The sequence below is a fragment of the Gossypium arboreum genome, chromosome 2 (assembly GCF_025698485.1).
Source record: "Gossypium arboreum isolate Shixiya-1 chromosome 2, ASM2569848v2, whole genome shotgun sequence".
Classification (NCBI taxonomy): Eukaryota; Viridiplantae; Streptophyta; class Magnoliopsida; order Malvales; family Malvaceae; genus Gossypium; species Gossypium arboreum.
The window spans coordinates 81,304,402-81,312,876 of NC_069071.1; positions in this window are offsets into that span (position 1 = coordinate 81,304,402).

The following is an 8,475-nucleotide window of genomic DNA, read 5'->3' on the forward strand; positions in this document are numbered from 1 at the left end:
TCTGGGATTTAGCTCTAGCTCGGTTGGAAGCCATTACCATATGAAAAACACATTTAAAATGATCAAGAGTCATCACACTATTACAATTTATACAAAAGCATGTATAGCTAAACTCTTGTTTGGCTACGTCAAATTCGATAATCAGCTAAATCGTAGCTCTGATACCACTAAATGTAACACCCTTAACCCGTATCCATTGTCAAAATAAGGTTTCAGAGCATTACCTGAACTTTAAAAACATTTTACAAATAATTTATGTAAATTACTATTCATTAATTGAGATCATTCAAAGCGTCCCTTAATTGGATCCTCACTATTAGAATCGAGTTGGGACTTAATTGGGAGCTCTAACAATATTTCGTGAAATTACAAAAGTTTTCCAAGGTGCAGGGCTCACACACCCATGTGGTCTAAGGGACACGCCCGAGTAACCCTAGGACACGCCTGTGCTAAGAGCTGTGTTTGACCCTGTGTAACTCTCTGACTTGTGCACACAGCCATGCCACATGCCCATGTGCTAGGCCGTGTGGTTAATTAATTTAATTCAAAATTAGGTGTAGATTTCACATGGCCAAGACATACGCCTGTGTTCTAGGCCGTGTAGCACACACGGCTAAGACACACGCTCGTGTCTCTGCTCGAGTGCTCAATTTTGAGCATTCTGTTTCTCAAAATTAAGGTGCAAGGGACACACGGCCCAACCACATGCCCATGTTACCAGGCGGTGTGTCATACACGTCTAGACACAAGCCCGTACGTCTACCGTGTGGACAAAATAAAGCTATTTCCTAGCCTCATTTGTCACCCAAATTTAATGTTTTCCTGCACTAAAACATACCAAGATTCCAACAAATTCAAGCATTCAAATTAAGCAATTTCCATCATTCAGCATGGCAAACCATTACATGCCTACATGCTCACAATCTTACCTTGATTTAGTCTATATATTAGACATAATTTGATTAACTACTTAATATATATTTAGCTACCATAGCATGAGATTACAAGTATATCAAAACAACCATTACTAGACATTCCAATGGCTAGTTTACAAGGATCGTTATCAAGCTACTAATGGTCAAGTTGTCCTATACATGCCATTATACCAAAATGATTTTACTAAGTATACCCAAAATAACTAGTTGATAATGTGATGATACCCCAATGATCTCCAACCTTCTCGAGCTTCCGAGCACTATAAAATAGGGGAAAAATAAAATGGAGTAAGCATTACATGCTTAGTAAGTTCGTATAACAGAAACTAAACTTACCAATCCCGTTTATTAAATCTAAGCATACTATATCGTGTTTTCCATCCATTTGGATAAATTTCCTAGCGCATACATTCAATCAAACATGTTAGTCACCAAAATCTTCTTATCAATCAAGTAAGCATAGATGAGCTCATCATGCAATATTCTTTCAAGTCATTATCATTTCATCTTATAATTCTCATGCCATGTCAAAAGTTTTATGTTTTTTGAATCATTGAAATTCTGATGGATGCTCAAGTAGTACACTCGAGGTGTACAATTCAACAATCCGTCAATTTATTATTCAAGGGTACCCATTCTTAATCAACGAACACACTCTCAAGCCACATATCGTATAACAATATTACCAATCCAAGCTAAATCCTTTATATAACATAAGCTTAAAAGAGCTCAATTAGGATTACCAGTCTAGGCTAAACCCTAATCGTAGAGTATAGTCAAGATTTATCATATCAGGATTAACTGTCCGGGCTAAATCCTTTTTATAACAAGGTCAATAGGTTTACTCACCCGAGCTAAATCCCATCCACAACAAATGTAGGACCTTATTCGTTTCGGGGAAGCACATATATTCATCGGAATTCAATATTCAATCGGGACTTAACCTTTTTTCTCATCATATCAAGCATGTATTAAATTTCTCATTATAGCATTCAAGTAATGAACATCAATATAAGTCACATTCCATACAACACAACATTCAATTAAACATATTTACATGCTCGATTAAGTTACACGAACTTATCTCGACACTTGTTCGCGTATAAAATCTACTAATTTGAAACCTTTTCTTTTCCTCGGTCTAACCTCGAATTTATGTTGTCTAGATCTATATAAATAGCTTTAATCATCAATTTCATATATTTCATATTTATTTGGACTCAACTTACATCTTAGGCAAAATTACCATTTTGCCCCTAACTTTTCCACAAATTCCAATTTCGTCCCTAGGCTTAGAAAATGAAACTTGTACAATTTTCTCCCTATTGCAAACCTAACCAAAATCCCATTACAAAATTTATAGCACATGTATTCATAAAAATTCAAAATTTTTCTTCAATTTCACAAGTTTACATTTTAGTCCCTAAATCATGTTTTCATTAAAAATCACTTTGTAAAAGTTGTTTATCTATCAACAACCTTTCATTTTCTACCATGAATTTCTAATTTTCAGTATATGCATCCATGACCCATTTTCGATACTTTGATAACTTTTCAAATTAATCCCCCAAATAGATAGATTAAGCTATCCCGGTTTCAAAAATATCAAAATTACTATAAACGGGATACGAAAACTTTCCCAATTAATCCTTGAAAGTTTATTTTCTCTCTCCTAGGGTTTCCATATAATTTGGGGTTGAAGATGAAAAAATAAGATGATATTTCTTTTTATCCTTTGTTAATTAACTAATTATTTCAATTTCCAATTTAGTCCCTACTCTTTTCTAATTTTTCCATGGATGAGTCACCAAAAATCTACATACTTTTCTTTAATGGTCTAATTATCATATAAGGACCTCTATATTTGAATTCTATAGCTATTTAATCCTTATAGCTACTAGAATTCAACTTTCACATTTTATGCTATTTAGTCCTTCTCGTAATTAAGCACTTAATCGATAAAATTTTCGTATCAAAATTTTCACACGACATGTCTATCATAATATGAACCATATAATAAAATAATAATAAAATTTGTTTTCAAATCATATTTATGGTCCCGAAATCATTATTCCGATTTCACTTATTACATCAGTGATCATAACTAATTCCTATTTCGTGTTTCTACTCAATCAACTAGTCATTACCCTAGTAGGGTCTCTTGATCTTCCACTAAACTAATGAGTTGGCAATAGCTACTTATCTTTCAACCTCACAGTCCTAGAATCGACTAAACGTGTAGTTCTTATACCACTAAATGTAACACCCCTTACCTAGTCTAATCGTTGGACCCGAGTTATAGACTACTACACTCAAAGTCAGGACAGAACGAATTCAATTCACATTGATTATTTTCAAATAAACATGAATCATACAATCATAATCAAATCAATGAATAATTACCAAATATAATATTTCTTAACCTTATATGAGTTTACATAAGCTCTAGTATCAACCTAGAAATTAAATAGAACTAATTCGCAATATTTCCAATCTTAAAAATCAATTATTGTTAGAGTATGCCCAAAGATTAATCATGAGATGGTTGTAATTACATATTCAATTTATCTCGTTATTAATATAAGGCATTGTCATTATTATTTTAGTTTCTTTTTCTATGTATATAAATCAATTGATCAATAATATAGCCCTATGATTATTCTGAAAAGATTTTTAATACTTAATCAACTATTATTGTGGGCTTTGACAATAATATACATTGAGACTCATGTATAGTTTATTGATGAAGAAGTGTCGTAATTGACATAGGGATGTCAAAATCAATACATGAGCATGTGTTAGAGAACAACATACTGGACTGACCCGCCATGAGTATGTTTCTTGGATTATTATTTAATAGTCATAAATATTACTCATAGTGATAACTATGTATATGATTCTTAGACTTGAGATCATCATTGCCCCACCATCGTGAGCTATATATTTTAATATAGTCAAACGTAGTCGAGCTATAAAGGTGATGTTGGATATACCATAATCCATGTAATGGGGTATGATAGATCAAGATAGGAATTATCCCTTCTACATAATGAGAGTAATATCTCGGGTCACTAGATGAAGTAAGACTAGAAATGCATGGCTTTACTCAAATAAGTTGATATGAGATGTCACACTTTTTTATTGAACACTTATTTATTTGACCTAATCTATTAGAAATATCAAGAAATATGATCTTGGACTTTACAAGTGTGACTATACCATAACTTGTGTTCAGTCTAAATATAAAGGATAAAAAGATATCATACATGAAAAGTTTATCACAGAAAGGATATGACATTATGTTGAAAGGTCAGAATAGTGAGTTACTCCATGTTGAATCTGATAAATTAGATGGGTTATCTAATGTGATTTCAACAATATCAGTACAAAAGTATGTTAGAAAGGGTTATGAAGCTTATCTTGTATATGTGTTGGACACTAAAGTATCTGAGTCAAAAATTTAGTCAGTGCTAGTTGTATATGAATTTCCTGATGTATTTCTAGAAAAGTTACCTGGTTTACCACCGGTTAGAGAAGTGGAGTTCTCTATAGATCTTGTCCCGATAACAACATCTATATCTATAGCACCTTATAGAATGGCTCCTACCGAATTAAAGGAGTTGAAAGCACAATTACAAGAGTTGATTGATAGAGGCTTTGCTCAACCCAATTTTTCACCATGAGGTGCACCAGTTCTATTTATAAAGAAGAAAGATGGATCATTGAGGTTGTGTATTAATTATAGACAGCTTAACAAAGTTACAATAAAGAACAAGTATCAATTGCCTCGAATTGATGATCTCTTTGACCAGTTGAAAGGTGCTACCATATTTTCAAATACTGATATCCGTTCTGGTTACTATCAATTACGGGTAAAAGATTTAGATCTGCCAAGGACAACTTTTAGAACCAGGTATGGACATTATGAGTTTCTTTTGATGCCATTCAGTTTGACAAATGCACCTGCAATATTTATGGATCTTATGAACAGAATTTTCAGACCTTATTTAGACAAATTTGTAGTGGTATTCATTGGTGATATTTTGGTTTATTCCCGAGAATAAAATGAACATGCTGAACATTTAAAAATTGTGCGGCAAACATTACATGAAAAACAGTTGTATGCTAAATTTAGTAAATGTGAATTTTGGCTACGGAAAGTTGGTTTTCTTGGACATATTGTATCTACAAAGGGTATTCGAGTAGATCCAAGTAAATTTCAGCTATTGTCAATTGGAAGCCACTGAAGAATGTATCTGAAGCCTGAAGTTTTCTAGACTTGCTGGATATTATCGGAGGTTTTTAAAAGTTTTTTCAATGATAGCTTCTTTAATGACTCGATTGTTACAAAAAGATGTGAAGTTCGAGTGGTCTGATAAGTGTCAACAGAGCTTTGATAGATTGAAAGCCTTATTGACAGAAGCACCTGTGTTAGTTCGACCTAAATCAGGTAAGGAATTTATAATTTAGAGTGATGCATCATTAAATGGTTTAGGTTGTGTTTTGATGCAAGAAGGTAAAGTAATAGCCAATGCTTCAAGATAGCTAAAACCACATGAAAGAAATTACCCGATACATGATCTGGAATTGGCAGCAATTGTGTTTGCATTGAAAATATGGCGACATTATCTGTTTGGTGAAAAATGTCATATATTCATGGATCACAAAAGTTTGAAGTATTTGATGTCGCAGAAAGATTTGAATTTGAGACAACACAGGTGGCTTGAGTTATTGAAAGATTATGATTTAGTTATCGATTACCATCCGAGAAAAGCCAATGTGGTTGTTGATGCTCTGAGTAGAAAATCTTTATTTGCTTTACAAGCACTGAATACCCGATTATCGTTGTCTGATGATGGTTCAATTATAGCTAAATTAAAAGCTAGACTGACACTTTTGGAGCAAATCTCTGAAGCTCAGAAAGATGATGGTAAGTTACAAGTAACATGGATACATTGTGAATTGACTTCTGATTCAGAATTTCATATCGAGACTGATGGTTGTTTGTTATTCAAAGGCAGAACATGTGTACCAGAAAATTCAGAATTAGTACAGAAGATTTTGAATGAAGCTCATAATAGTAACATGTCTATTCATCCTGGTAGTAATAAAATGTATAATGATCTAAAAAAGATATACTGGTGGCCAGGAATGAAATAGGATATTTCTGAATTTTTATCTAAATGTTTGATATGTCATCAAGTAAAAGCTGAACATTAGTTACCTTCGGGGTTATTACAGGCAGTTATGATATCGGAATGGAAATGGGAAAGAATTACTATGGATTTTGTATCGGGGTTACCCCTGTCTCCAAAGAAAAAAGATATCATTTGAGTAATTGTTGATCAGTTTACAAAGTCTACACACTTTATTCCTGTACGTATGGATTTTTCTTTAGATAAATTGGTTGAATTATATGTCTCTGAGATTGTTAGATTACATGGAGTACCTGTTTCGATTATTTCAGACAGAGATCCTCGATTTACATCCCGATTCTAGAGCAAATTGCAAGAAGCTCTGGGTACACAGTTACACTTTAGCACTGCATTTCATCCTCAGACAGATGGTCAATCTGAACATGTAATACATGTGACACCCCGAATGTGACCCTAGTCGGAGAGTGGTTTCGGGACCACGAAACCGAGTCACAAGAATAATTAAGTGTTATATTCCGTGCTTATTGTATGTGGAATTGGTATGCGTAAATATTTCGTATCTCGATTTTTATTAATTAGGTGCTAATTTATAAGAAAGGACTTAGTAGTGAACTTTGAAAGTACGATAGGGAAATATGTGATGACTAATTAAAGCATGCATGCAAAATAATGGACTTGCATGTCAAATTTCCCTTTTACAAGTGATGGCCGGCCATGACAAAGTGATATGGGCTAAACATGTCATGAAACATGTTTTGTTGGGCATTAGGGAGAAATCATAAACAAATAAGCATGGGTAAGAAAAGAATGAAAAAAATGTGTGTGAGAGAGTAGCATTCCCCATTGCCGTGCAACCAAGAAGAGAAACAAAAAATTTTGTAACACCCTAACTCGTGACCGACGCCGTGTCGGACACGAGGGTTAACGAGACAAATCCTCTTAAAGTACCGACCAATTTGGCATTTCTGGACAGGCTGGAAAACTGCGTCACCGTCGCCTTAAAATCATATCTCGAGTTCCAAAACTCGGAAACTGGTTTCGTAAATTTTCCCTGAATTTAGACTCATATACCCATCCATGGATTTATTTTTAGAATTTTTGGTTGGGCCAATTGGTACAGTTTATTAGTTAAATTCACCCATGTTACAGGGATCGACTGCTCTGACCTCCGCGCGTTACAACTTGAATATCTTTCTGTACAGGGCTTTAATACTGGTGCCGTTTGTTTCTAATGAAACTAGACTCAAAATGGAATCTGTAAATATAAGGCATGACTCCTAATTCTTTCTGGATAATTTATGGTAAATTTTCAAAGTCGCGACAGGGGACCCAGAAATCGTTCTGGCCCTGTCTCACGAGAACTTTAATATCTCCCAGTATACTGCTCATATGGTCGTTTCGTTTCATCCATATAAAATAGATTCATCAAGGATCAGTTCCATAATTTACTCACTATTTAATTCTACTTATACTATTTTTAGTGATTTTTCAATCTCATCTCACTGCTGCTGTCCGCAACAGTTACTGCAGTAGACTATGCCAATTTCATGAATTTTTCCTTGGCCTTAATCATCCATCATACATGACACAAATTATGGCCACCTTAACAAAATTTGAGTTTCTAAGACTCGTGGCTATAGGTTCTAGCATCCCACTCGACGACCACATAGGCCATTTTCACATGGCTTAAAGTTTACAACCCACAATTCGACAAAATATAATAGCCTATACATGCCAAATGTTCTTCAACAACAAAAACAATACCACAAGATTTCAGCGGTGTGATGACTTCAACGACGGTTCCGAGCACGCAACAATACGAGTCCAAGAGACCTAAAATGGGTGACAAGAAAACACCGAGTGAGTTTACAACTCAGTAAGTCATAAGCATTCGTCAATCCATCGATAAAGTTACTACTACATGTACAACAAATGAGGCTAGGTACTCGTCCATATCGAATCTATACCATAATACCTCGGACCTTTTGGTCCAATCTAAATACCAATTCATACATCCACATTTCATATTCTACACAACAAGATAATCAAGCATTTTTACACATTAACTCATTTTCCAGCACAACCATACAATTTCAATCATCACATAGATTTAAGGCTTACCAAATTCAACCCCAAGCATGAACGTATTACCTATTCGTCATGAGCTCAAGGTACTTACCGATCCGCTGTCCATACTCACTCGATGGAGACACACCCTCCATATAATTGTTCGATTGGAGATATTTATATATATATAGAATGCGCACACACGATTGCTTAATACTCGATTTCGCACACTTAGTGCCATGCGATTTAGGCCCCACACAGTGCCATGCCCTTGAGCTCGCACACTTAGTGCCATATATTTCCAGCATGCACACTTA